Here is a 13,181-nt window from a genome sequence, read left to right as displayed (position 1 = left end):
TCCTGCATTATCTTGACTATATCCAGTACCATTGTTTATTATAAAACCCGTGTTTTCATTACATTTTGTGGATCGCTTTCTTTCCTGGACAGTCCGGTAGGTAAACCAGCTCTGATTGGACAATTACAGTTATGTTCACTCAACTATGGATATTTTAATAAAGATTAAATTTAGAAGAACACAGTTTTTTCAGATTAAAATTTCTGATTGATTTTATCCACGCTGAATAACGATATTTTAGTGGTATCACGGTCTGATACAGTTTTGTGCAAATGCAGGAACTTTAGTCTGTTAAGTTATGTTCTGCATATTAGTATTACTAGTGTTAATAATAATATACTTTTTTAATTACATACAAAGCCAATTCGAACTGAGGTCGAATTGGACGGTCGAGCACGTTGTGCTGGTTAGATTGTGACATGTGCGATGATGTCATAAACCAGTAAACGTCACTTCGCGATGTTCGAAGATTCTTCTGTCTCTAACGGATAAATGTCAACATCCAGTGGCTCTTTCGTTCCCTGACACAGGACAAGGAGCGTGCTAGGTAAATCAGCAGAGGGTTTCATTTTGATTTGGGAAATGTAAAATCTAGTAGAATGGGGATGAGGCGATATGTCCACATTCTTAAAAATTCTGTCATCTTTAACCGTTTTTTCTTATATGCTTGTTTGTTTGTCCGATCTCCAACCCATAAATATGCGTGGAAATACATTAGTCTTTTGACGCAATGGTATGCAGTTAGTGTAAGAACTTCGTAACTTAATTCAAGACACCTTTAAATTCAAAATAGGTTTGCATGTACAGTAAGTTATTCTGCTGTCAGCTAAACAATACCAGACACAACAATTACGATAAATCTATACTTGGTAAAGGTATTAATGCTCATAACCCCTCTCTCTCCACCCAGTCCTCCGTTTAAAGGTAATTGCACCTAATGCATTATTTTGCAGTTCAACGACACCTTACCTGTGCTGTTCATTCATTTTTAATATTTAACATTAACCTCAAGCTCTTTGTCATTTCAGATAGTGGTGATACAGGAGCTGGTCCAGTGTTCGCTGTCTCTGTCAGTGCTAGTGCAGATAGACAGTGCTCTAACCCTGCCTCCCCTCCCGCAGGGATGTCCAGGCGCAGCCAGAGGTTAAGAACAGGGTCGGAGGATGAAGCTTCCTTTGGGATCCCCACTTACAGCCAGGTCTCCTACAGAGAGACGCCTGTCAGGTACTCCCGATTCCCTGCCATTGTACTGAACCCTGTTGAGACTGGGCTGGGTCACAGTCAGAGGAAGCCAGGGTCTTGCAGGTGGCGATACTGGAGGCGCAGAGACTCCACATGGCCATGTGTCTGTGGTGCACCTCTCTGGCTCCCCGTGTGTCACCAGCAGTGATGAGAATCCAGATGGGCACGAGGTGGTTGTGGCCCTGGAGTGTGGAGGCTCACAGGTGATGCCAGGCTTGCTGGGGGCCTTGATTAGTGCCCCCTGGTGGGCCAAGGGAGGGCAATCGCTTGACCTGGGACCCCGTCCTCCCCTCCGAACAGGCACCTAACCCGAGAAATATCCCTCTGCCCATCAAATATAAAATGGCCCAAAACAGCAGCCCATACCACGGCCCATGTAAATGTAATTGGAAACAAAATAAATACACATTATGATCCCTTTCAAGTAATTTATCTTTTAGAGGTACTGGAGATTTTCGCCCTCCTTGTGTCTGTCAGGCCAGTGCAGTGTCTCTGTCTGTCTTTCTTTGTCTGTCAGCCCAGTGCAGTGTCTCTGTCTCCCTGTGTCTGTCAGCCCAGTGCAGTGTTTCTGTCTCCCTGTGTCTCTCAGCCCAGTGCAGTGTCTCTGTCTCCCTGTGTCTCTCAGCCCAGTGCAGTGTCTCTGTCTGTCTCTCTCTGTGTCTGTCAGCCCAGTGCAGTGTTGCTCTCTGTCTCTCCCTGTGTCTGTCAGCCCAGTGCAGTGTCTCTGTCTCTCTGTTTCTCAGCCCAGTGCAGTGTCTCTGTCTCTCTGTGTCTGTCAGCCCAATGCAGTGTCTCTCTCTGTCGCTCTGTGTCTGTCAGCCCAGTGCAGTGTCTCTGTCTTCCTGTGTCTCTCAGCACAGTGCAGTGTCTCTGTCTGTCTCCCTGTGTCTGCCAGCCCAGTGCAGTGTCTCTCTCTGTCTCTCCCTGTGTCTGTCAGCCCAGTGCAGTTTGTGTCAGTGTTTCTTCTCTGATGCAGGATCTTCAAGAAGAGAAGGGGTGTGCGTGTCAGGGGTCATGCACCTGTATTTACTTGCAGTGATTCTGAGGAGCCAGTCAGGGCCACCACATCAGCCAGTGGTGGGTGTGTCTTGCCTTTGGTCTGTTGATAGATTAATGCCTCTCATTCACTAGACAGGTGACATTTTTATACAGTGCTGTTCAGGTGTGATTTGTTTTTTACATTTTGCTTTTTTCTAAGGCCCACGATTATTTTTTGAGGGTAAAAAAAAAAGAAATGCAGTCAAAAGCCTGGTGACATTAATCTTTTCTCTTTTCTGTTGATGAAATTCCAAATAGTTAAAATTTATTTGGAAAATAATTTCCATTGAAGAACACACCACATTATGCCTCTAGTATATTCCATAAAAATAAAATAAAATATTTCCAGTTTTGCACTTCTAATAGTAGTTTTAAACTTAATTATTATTGCTCGGACTCATTATAGCCCATAAATGTATATGAAATATTCTCAAGACCAGAATCATACTAGAATCTGTGAACTCTTCCAGCACCAAATCTTTAAAACCACAAGGAGCTCAGGCCCAGTAAATTCTCAACTACAGATCCAGTCTAGCTCAGATATTCTGTTTTTTAACCTCTTTCTCCCCCTCTCACAGCACAAGTTGCACAACCTGCTGTGCAGTCCAGGTAAGCAAACCCAGTGTCTGTGTGTCCTGTAACTGTTCTGTAAAACACCACAATAGATCCCCATCTGTTAAAGAGGTATAGCAGGGTCTTGGTGCATATGTGATGGTGTGTTTGAAGTTGTGTTGGCATGGTTATTCTCCTGTCCATCCAGCCTGTGCATCATTCTTTGCTGCTGTATTTTTCTGTCTGACTTGGTGCATCCGTCCTTCGGATGAGACGTAAAACCGAGATCCTGACTCTCTGTGGTCATTAAAAATCCCAGGGTGTTTCTCTGGGATGAGTAGGGGTGTAACCCCGGCGTCCTGGCCAAATTTCCCATTGGCCTTTACCAATCATGGCCTCCTTATAATCTCCATCTATGAATTGGCTTCATCACTCTGCTCTCCTCCCCACTGAGAGCTGATGTGTGGTGAGTGTTCTGGCGCACTATGGCTGCCATCGCATCATACAGGTGTGGCTGCACACTGGTGGGGGTGGAGGGGATCCCCATTACCTGTAAAGTGCTTTGAGTGGAGTGTCCAGAAAAAGTGCTATATAAGTGTAAGCAATTATTATTATTATTATTATTATTTTTATTATTATCTGTCTCCTCACAGCTCTGTGAAAAAGATGCTTCTACTGTTTGTTCTTCTGGTATTATTGGCTGTTGGTAAGTGGTCATGCTGAATTTTTGTAACTATTACAGTGTAGTTTTTCTTTGTGTGTGACTTTGTTTGCTTCTTAGCTCATGAAAGAAATAGGAGCTTATAGTCTGCAACCGCATTTTTACTACTGTGGTATTTCCTTAGGAATTTGGTTTATCATAAGAAGCACCTCTGTAAATGTATTTGTCATCAGGCCAAGACCAGTGCAACATTAGTTTAGAACAGCACGTTAGTATATTCAGTGATGTACCTTGTAGCATACAGACTACGCAATTCATTAAAACATTTGACTAATAATACTTCATTCAGTTAATAACTCTATCAGAGGTAATATTAAAATCCAATAAACTGTAAAAAAAACAACAACAATGCAAGGATATATAATGCAGAAGGGTGTAAAATAGGGATTTGGCAAAGGAAGAATTTAATATCAACTGTCAAAAAAAGGAACACAAAGATTGTTAACTGTAGAGTAACCAAAAACCTTGCAAGGCACAGGAGTGACAGCCGTAAATAAGCCAATCAAAAGGCAATGTGGTTCTCACTACTGTTTATCTAAAGTTTATTTCATTAATAGGAAAAGATATATTTGCTTTGAATTAATTTTTTTTTTGCTAGAGTAACTGTGATGCTTGTGTATGAGTGGCGTGTTTCCTCGGGGCGTCTTGAGTTGGGCACTGTTTTCCAACAGTGGTCTCAGTCTTCCCGTCTCTGTTCCTGGCAGGCGTTTGCTGTGGGCTTTCTCTGCTCAGTGTTTCCTCCAGCTCAGCAGGTTCTCTGGCAGGCAGTGGAGGTGCCCAGGTAGGATGAGTGTTTCACACCCAGAGAAATCTTTACTTTTTGATGACCTGTTACAGTCTTTACCTAAGCAGTCTGAGAGAGCATCTGGGAGACACCTCTGTGCCTCCAGGTATAAACCCAGCAGACTCAGGAAATCTTTCATTCCCACTGCAAATACACTCTTAAACAATGCGAAGTAGTAACTACCTTGTCTCTTTTCTCCTGTAACACTACTGTGTTCTCTTCCATTTTGGTGATGTCTATTTGTGTTGTGTTTGACTGTGCCATAAAACAAATTTCCCCCAGGGGACAATAAGGCTTGGATTGAATTGAATTGAGTGAAGTATCTTTAGATAGATAGATACTGTATTGATCCCGTGAAGGAAATTGCAGTGCAACAGCAGCTTAACACAGTCAACACAAAACAGTGTAACGAATGATACAATAATAATACAATACATACAATACAATACAATCCGTACAGTGAGAAGTGCACTATGAAGAGTTACTCACAGTCCAGAACATACAAAGAACAAACCAGAACAGTACACAAAAAGTGTACTTTATCCACTTTGGGGATCTGAGCCACTGCCTTCTGATTCAAAGCCCAGACCAGCCTTCACTGTTACACTCTGCTGCCTTTTGATTGCCCACCAGAATCATTTAATGCTTTCTTTATGGTTATGTAACAAATGTTATCAGTTCAGTTCAGTTTATTGTCATATGCACAAGTGCAATGAGATGCTTATTTGCATGTATGCTCCAATACAAGACATTAAGGAAACACCAAAAATATAATCAGTAATCTGACAGTTTATGGGAAGAAACTGTCTCTGAATCTGATGTTCGTGCCTTTATGCTCCTATAATGCTTACCAGAGGGAAGGGGGTAGAAAAATTAGAAACTGGGATGACAGGTGTCCTTAGCGATACTTCCAGCCTTCCTGAGGCAGCGAGTTGTAAAAATGTCTGTAAATATGCTGAGAAAGAAACTAGAGAAAGAACACTACAGTGAAGTAGAATACTCAATCCATGCCAATAAAGTCACATACATCAATTACACTTTATTCATGCTGTTTTAATGAGTGCAGGGACTAAGCCAATGAACATTAAAAAACTCAGGTTTAAGAATTAAGAATTAAGTGTTTCATTGAGCATTTTCAGATATAAATGTGACAATATATAACAAAATAACCTTGAAATAAATGTTTACATTAAATCTTAAATCTGAGTACTGCAAACTAAATATTTAACTCTAAATATAAATCTGAGGTTTCCCGTGTAAAAGAATACTGCATATTTGGACAGCATTATTTACCTGGAGGGGATGGATCGTGGGCTTGGATCAGACAGCAGCTAGGCAGTTCAGTTTCAGCCTGACAACATAGCACAATCCAGAGACCTTGCAAGGTGTCACAGTAGAAAAATATGCAGTATAAATGATATCTTCTTTCTATGTGCCAATAAATCACACATGCACAGGCATGGTGTCACAGGTGTCAAGTGTGCTGCCTGAGCTTTGTGTTTGTGCTGCCGCCTGCTGGTTCTAAAAGGAACTGCACTGGTTCTATAGGTACTGCTTTGAATGGATGAGGTCTTTCATTCACCTTCCTTCTTCACTGTCTGTGCCCCCTGTCTTGGCAGCACCCTGAAGTCCTGACGCGTCTGTCAGCTCTGGAGATGGAAGTGCAGAGGCTGAAGAGAGAGCGAGGGCATGAGAAACAGGGGGAGAGAGGACTAAAGGGGACACAAGCACCTGAATTTGCCTACCTTGGGGTCTCCGAGACTGAAAAATGGGGGAGAATCCAGGTACCCCATTGGGGCAGCACAGTCATGTGAATTTGGAAGGGGAAGGGGGATCTTGCGATAAGCAAAGTATTAACAGTCCTGCCTCCTTTTCCAGTTACATTTGATGATTGTAATGTGTTTTTATTGGCCCAGACAGAAATACAGTTTAACAAGCACCCATCTCCCTTGTCAAAATGTTCCCAGCTGGTAGTGTTTTGAGCTTGTTTCTTTGTTGCAGAAAGAGATCGCACAGCTGAAAGAAGAAGGAGAGAGGAGATGGACTGACATTAAAAAATCGTTTCACCATGTATCTGAGGTACCACACACTCAAAAACCCAGACTAGCTTGTCACAGAATGTAATCAGCATGCCCTCCAGAATATCTCTGGATTGGAAATCTGTTTCATTTGCAACTGCAGGCTAATTAACACTTCCATCATTAATTGTGCAGATGATGTGCACAGCACAGGAAATACACACAAGTGCAAACATGCACCTAGGGTATTGCATGTTTGCATATGCAATCAGTAACACTGGTGGCATCCTTTATGAAACACTTTGTATTTTAAGAAAAGATGACTGAATAGGGGCACCAGGGTGGTGCAGTGGTCAGCATTGCTGTCTCACAGCGCTGGGGCCCTGGGTTTAATTCCGGGCCCGGGGTACTGTCTTTGTGGAGTTTGTATGGTCTCCCTGTGTTTGTGTGGGTTTCCACCAGGTGTTCCATTCCAAAGATATATTGGTAGCTTAATTGGCTCCTGGGATAATTGGCCCTGGTGTATCTATGTGTGTGTGGCAGTGTTTGTGTCTGTGTGTGAGTGGTGGTGTTTGTGTCTGTGTGCCCTGCAATGGACTGGCACCCTGCCCGGGGTGTATCCTGCTTTGCACCTATTGCTTGCTGGGATAGACTCCAGCTCCCCTGTAACCCTCTATTGAATAAAGCAGTGAAGAAATGAATAGATGCATATTGACATTGCAAGAGAATGCCTGTGTAAGCATAAAATTAATGAGCTCTTATCACCCAGTTCTTCTTTTGACTTGCCTTTCCCTCAGGAATGGGAAGCTGACTTGTTGGCCATGAAAACTGCTTTGAAAAGGTAAGAGAATGTTCATTAATCCTGTTTTGTCGGGGCTGAATGCATTCTGTATTACTCCTGAGATTGGTGTGGTCTTATACCCCTGATACAGTACCTACCTTAGACTGGAACCTCCAGTCATTAGTCCACTGGTCTGTGAAAGTAGTGGGTAAGTGGTTTAATAGCCAGTGGGTTGTGGGTCCGAGTCCCTGCTGCAGACACTGCTGTTGCACCTTGAGTGAGGTACTGTAGCCCAGTGGCTCCAGTCCACCCAGCACTATGAATGTGGACCAGCATTGCTGGGCGGGAGTGATCCCTGTGACGGACCAGTGTCCTGTCCAGTGAGAGGGAGTGAGTCACATGATCCCTCCTCCTCTTAAAACAACAGAAACCATGGATGAACTCTTTGCCAGTGAGCCACTGTGGCCCTGGTATGGAAACTATCTGAAGTGTTGTGATTTCCATGCCAGCTTCTCACCACCTTGAGCTTTAAGACAAGAAGGTTTAAAGTCTGAATGATATTAAAGGGAATTAAGAGCAACAGCAAGAGACGACACTTCCCTTAGTTATTTTTAGTTCTACATTTCTGGTTAGACATCAGTAAAACAAATTCCTGCTTTCACCCCTACCCAAAAAGAAAGGAATAAAAACTCCCAACCCTGAGACCTCATTCACTCCAGTCAATCTAAAATCCATGTAATGACAAAATGTGTAACTTAAAAAGATGCCAAAATTTGTGAATAATTTTACAATTATTTAATTCAGGGGGAATGAAAATGTCCCACAGTATAGTCCATAACATCCAAGAAAAACAGCTCAGGAGGAGTAACTAAGAGTCCGTTATTTCAGTTCCAAGTCCAAAGCCTGCCGGTTGGTCAGTCACAGCTGTTGTGGTGACTCCTGTTGTCTGCTGTCTTTAGTGTGCAGTCCTGGAGCAACTGCCCTGCTCTGGCAGGACTCTCTCGACTGGAAGAGAGTCTGACTGCACTACAGCACAAATTCAGCGCACTGCACACTGATCACGGCTCTCAGAATGACCGGCTGGACTTGCTGGAAAGCCTGAAAAGCCAGGTACTAATTTACTGAAACATACAGAATCCTACAGCAGGTGAAGTGGAAGGAATTATTTAACATCATTTCGACCAAAGGTTTCCATTTGACACAGCTGCTGCACAGGCCGAGATACAATGATCTTCACTAACTCACAATAAGGCAGTGACAGTAGATGCAAGTTTGTTTAGCTTTATCTTTGATGAAATGGACTTTGATTATAAATCAGTCTCCCTGTCTTGTTCCTCTGTCCTCTTTTCCTACTGCCTGTTTACTTGCTCTCCTCTTGTGCCCCTCTCTCCGTGTCACTCAATCATTCTCTCTTTCTGCTTCTCCTTACTCTGTCTTTGGCCTCTTTCTCACTGCCTTGCAGATGCGCTCAGAGCTGGTAGAGTATCTGGTGCAGTACCGCTCCAGCCCACAGGAGGGCGATGTGCCCCTGGTGCTGAGTCCTGAGCTGCAGGAAGAGCTGCAGGAATTGGAGCAGAAGATTCTGGCCAGGCTGGCGCAGTGGGAAGGGCAGGAGTGGGCGTGGCACAGTGTGGACAAGATTTTGGAGAGTGAGGACATCACTGCAGTTACACTGCAGGTTGGTCAGAGTGACTGAGAGTCTGATTGTTTTGGTCCAGATGAGCTCCATTTTGCAAAATAATGTTGAACTGCAAAAATATTAATGATCATTTTTCTTATCTTTGATGGTTCTTCCTAGTTCTCCCTCCTTTGCAAATTGAGTTTTAGAAAATATAGAGAATATTTTAAAGCAGAACAGTAGAGTGTCCCTCTGTGTTAAAATGTGGGTCTGTTTTCCCCACTCGTCTGTTTCTTCATATGTTTAAGGATGGGTTGTCTCCTCTCTCTGTGCTTGTGCCTCATGAACTGCAGTGCTTATCTCTCTGTCCCAGGATGTCCATGCAATCACTGAAAGAGCGCTCAAGGTATTCAGAGCCGACAACATTGGATTGGCGGATTATGCTCTTGAATCTGCAGGTAACAAGAATTCAGCAAATTAAGTTCCTATTAATTAGCACTTCCAAAAGCTAGTGTGGGGAGGACAGAAATAAAATCAGCTTGAGCTCCTGGGTATGTGCTTTCAGTCTGATTGGCACTCTTATGCCTGCAGCTTCTTTTCCTTTGATTTACTGTCACCAAGTCCCCAGATACCTGGAAGAAACTCCATGTCTCCATGTCTTCAAGCATGCCTCACACTGTACTGGGTACTGCTGTCTTTATCCCAGGTGGCAGTATCATAAGCACTCCTGGAACCGAGACGTATGAGGCCAAGGTGTCAGTATTCAGCCTGTTTGGTGTTACCATCTGGTTAAACACCCAGACTCCCCGGTCCCTCATACAGGTGAGGCTGTAAAACTAGGGGGCACCTCTGCTCCTGGGGACCCACAATCCAAAAGCTTTCCTAGAGCACATTAGTGTTAAATAAAACTGAAAGCCCTGCAGATTTCCAGGACTGGATTGGGCTGTACCTGTTGTTTCCAGAATACTCCTTTGTAATGGGGTTGTATTCTGCAGTTGAGAAGGCTTTTGCTGAAATTGTCCCGGAGCTGAAATTTAAAGTGTCGCTTACACTGTTAATTCCCCCTGTCTGTCCCCTCGATCCCCCTTTTCCTCCCTCAGCCAGACGTCCATCCTGGGAAGTGCTGGGCTTTCCGGGGCTCTCAGGGATCTGTGATTATCCAGCTGATTGTACCGATCCAGCCCACGGCTTTCACAATAGAGCACGTCCCAAAATCCGTGTCCCCGCTGGGCCAGACTGACAGCGCTCCTCAAGACTTCACTGTATACGTGAGTAACAGTATTGTGTGACAGTGGAACTTCTCTCCATTTTCTAACCACATTTAACAGTTCAGGGTGGAGGGGGAGCTGGGGTTTATCCCAGCAAGCACCAGGCACATGGCAGGGTACACCCAGGATGGGATGTAGATCACACACACACTCACACCAGGGCCAATGTTTCCCAGAAGTCAATTAACCTGCCAATATGTCTTTGGACCGTTGGGAGAAACTGGAGCACCGAGAGGAAACACATGAGGGGAACATACAAACCCCACACAGATAGTATCCCAGGAATTGAATCCAGGGCCCCAGCTCTGCGAGGCAGCAATGCTAACCAATGTGCCAATGAAATATAATATAAAACCCTGTACCTCACATTATAACACAATAACAGAGTCTCTAACAAAACTAAAGAAGGTAGTGTTGGCTGGTGGTCAGAGCTGAGAGACTTGCAGAAAGGCAACAGAAGTTACTTTGTGGAGAGGGTGATTCGTGTGTGAAGGGATTTTCTCTCTCCACAGGGAATGAATGATGAAACGGAAAATGGGACTATACTGGGAATCTTCACCTACAATAAACACAGCAGTCCCATCCAAACATTCACCATCTCGGTAAGACAGGAACCACACTAGGAACTTCAAACTGTGAGAGATGCACATACTATACAGTGATAAAAGAACAACATCTTCACAAGAAACTGCTGATGCTTCAGCACGTGATGTTGTAGTGGCTGGTGTGCTTTGAAACACAGCCTTATCCTGTGATATAAGTAGTGATATAAGTTCCCCATTCCAGTGCAATGGGGGACTCTGATCTGACCAGCTCTTTTCTCAGTAGATCAACCCCGCTCCCCAGCATCACTTACATCATGAAGGACTTGTTAGAGCTCGGGCTCACAGTGGAGTGCAATAGAAGCACCAAGGCTGCCTATTTCTAATCAGCATGTATGAGAGGCTAAAAGCCAGTGGGATGAAGAGCATGTCCCCCTAACATGTTCTCTCAGCCACAGGTGACAGTGGGACTCGGTGATTTCTGTGTTACAGGATTGCTGACCGCTGCTAATCTCTCTCCCATTGGCTATAGGAACCTGTGGCTGGGACATTCAAGCTGGTGAAGCTGGACATTTTCAGCAACTGGGGACACCCAGACTACACGTGTGTGTATCGCTTCCGGGTGCATGGAGAGCTGCCCATAGCTGCCACAGCCATGGAAGGGGGGTGAACGCAGTGGAGGCAAAACTGATTTTTTTTTCTCTCACAAGACATTAAATAAATCCTGTTTTTTTAAAAACAACTAATCTGGAGAGTGGCTGTGTTTTCTCTCTTGGTGCGTGTCGTGTATCCCAGGGTGGAAGTGATAGTATTTTTTTTTCCTGCTCGTTTTTGTTGATGTTTTGGCGGTTCAGCGAGTGGTTCGCTCTTTCTGCAGAGGAGATCTGGGAGTCATGGTGACACAGCTCCCCAGGTGGGACCAGTTCCATCTCTCCTTCGTTATTCCTCTTAAGTTGCCAATACATTTTCCAGTGGTTCAGAGTCTTGCATCTGTAACATGACTATTTAATATTTAACTAGGGTCACATTACCCTAAGTGCCAACTCCTCAGATTTTCCAAATGCCAACATGGTTTTGGGGGTGTGGAAATGCAAATGACATCTTTCAGGCGTGACATTACTTTAAATGATGCTCTCCTCTGGGGGACTTCTAGGGGTTCCTAGGTAAGATGGCGGAGCCCTGTCTACTTCCCACAATTGATTTTTCTGAACAAAACGTAGGTCATGCTTGTAGTGATTAATAGGAAGATGTGGTGCACACATCTACCACATATATATTTCCAGCCCCTGTATCTGTTCAAGTCCCAGCTCTGCTTATTCAGTTTGCTTCCGAGCATCACACACTCCAGCCCCAAGCAGTTTAACACTTGAGGCTCTCCCAACTTGAGACAGTGCCTTAAAAAGCCTTTCTTACTGCATCTCCATGAGAGTTCGAAGGACTTTTTCTTCAACCATAAAGGAGAAATTACAATGCGTTCTTTATTAGGGCTGCTGTGCTGTTCTTCCTTCTAATCTGGACAAAATCCACAGTGAGCAAAGATCAAGTCTCAACGACTCTAGCACTGGTTTCTGAGCTGAACCAGAGGGCTAAAAACATGTCTAAGAAAATATTTACTTCCCTCACGCTGGTAGTTATTGACCAAAATGGATGTTCTTTTTATCGAGTTTGGGGAACAATATGTTGGAGACTACAGTGACCAGATGGAATTAAAATCAAATACACAAACAAGAAATATTAAAAAAATACAAGCAGTTAGAATTTCAAATGTTCTGAGGACTGGCATGTACAGTATAGGCATAAGATATGTACAGCTCACAGCACTTCTTTTGATCAGAGAGACAAGAAGAAAAATTAACCATGAAACATCACATTCTTCTGACCTGCACTGCTCAGAGTCGCTCCTCCACTCCTCCTTAATTCAATGAGCTTTGCACTTCGATTTCCAGCTTTGCTGGGGATCGGAGACAAAACCCCAGTGGAATTAAAATCTGCTTATAATAAACATAAAGGTGATTATTAATAAACTATGTAAAACACTGAACAAAGTTAACATTTGCAGACCAAGAGCTGCAACGTGGCCATCATGTTGACCTGCCCTTATTTTCAATTCTCACTTCTGCCCCGGATCTGTGTGCAGTGGGGCTGATGTGTGTCACACAGGTGGGGCTGCGCTCCAGTGGAGGGTGAAGTGACTCCACTCCTCTACATGAAGCACTGTGTGACCCTTGAGGATTAAAGGTGCTATGCAAACACAATTATATCCCTTGTTACATGATCAAGATGTCTGTATTATATAGCCTGTTAAGAGAGATAAATGATCACTATTGACAGAATGGGTAGTTTTACAGTTTGGTTTTAGTAACCAAAGCTGTGTCAGTACAGATTGAAGTCTCTAGTCTGTGTAATATACAGTATATATGCATATTCTGCATTTCAGAATGTGATACACTAAAAATAATTTACACACTTCCAGCTTGACTGGAGAGTCATTTAATGAACCAGAGGAGACACAAGTGGAAGCTATAGAGAGGCGAATTTAAAACTGAACGTTCTTTACACAAAGTGTTGTTGATGTCTGGAACAAGCTACAGTACTGATCGAAACTGATACTCTGGCT

The sequence above is a fragment of the Atractosteus spatula genome, chromosome 20 (genome assembly GCF_055471065.1).
Source record: "Atractosteus spatula isolate fAtrSpa1 chromosome 20, fAtrSpa1.hap1, whole genome shotgun sequence".
Lineage (NCBI taxonomy): Eukaryota > Metazoa > Chordata > Actinopteri > Semionotiformes > Lepisosteidae > Atractosteus > Atractosteus spatula.
This window is presented reverse-complemented; position numbering follows the sequence as displayed.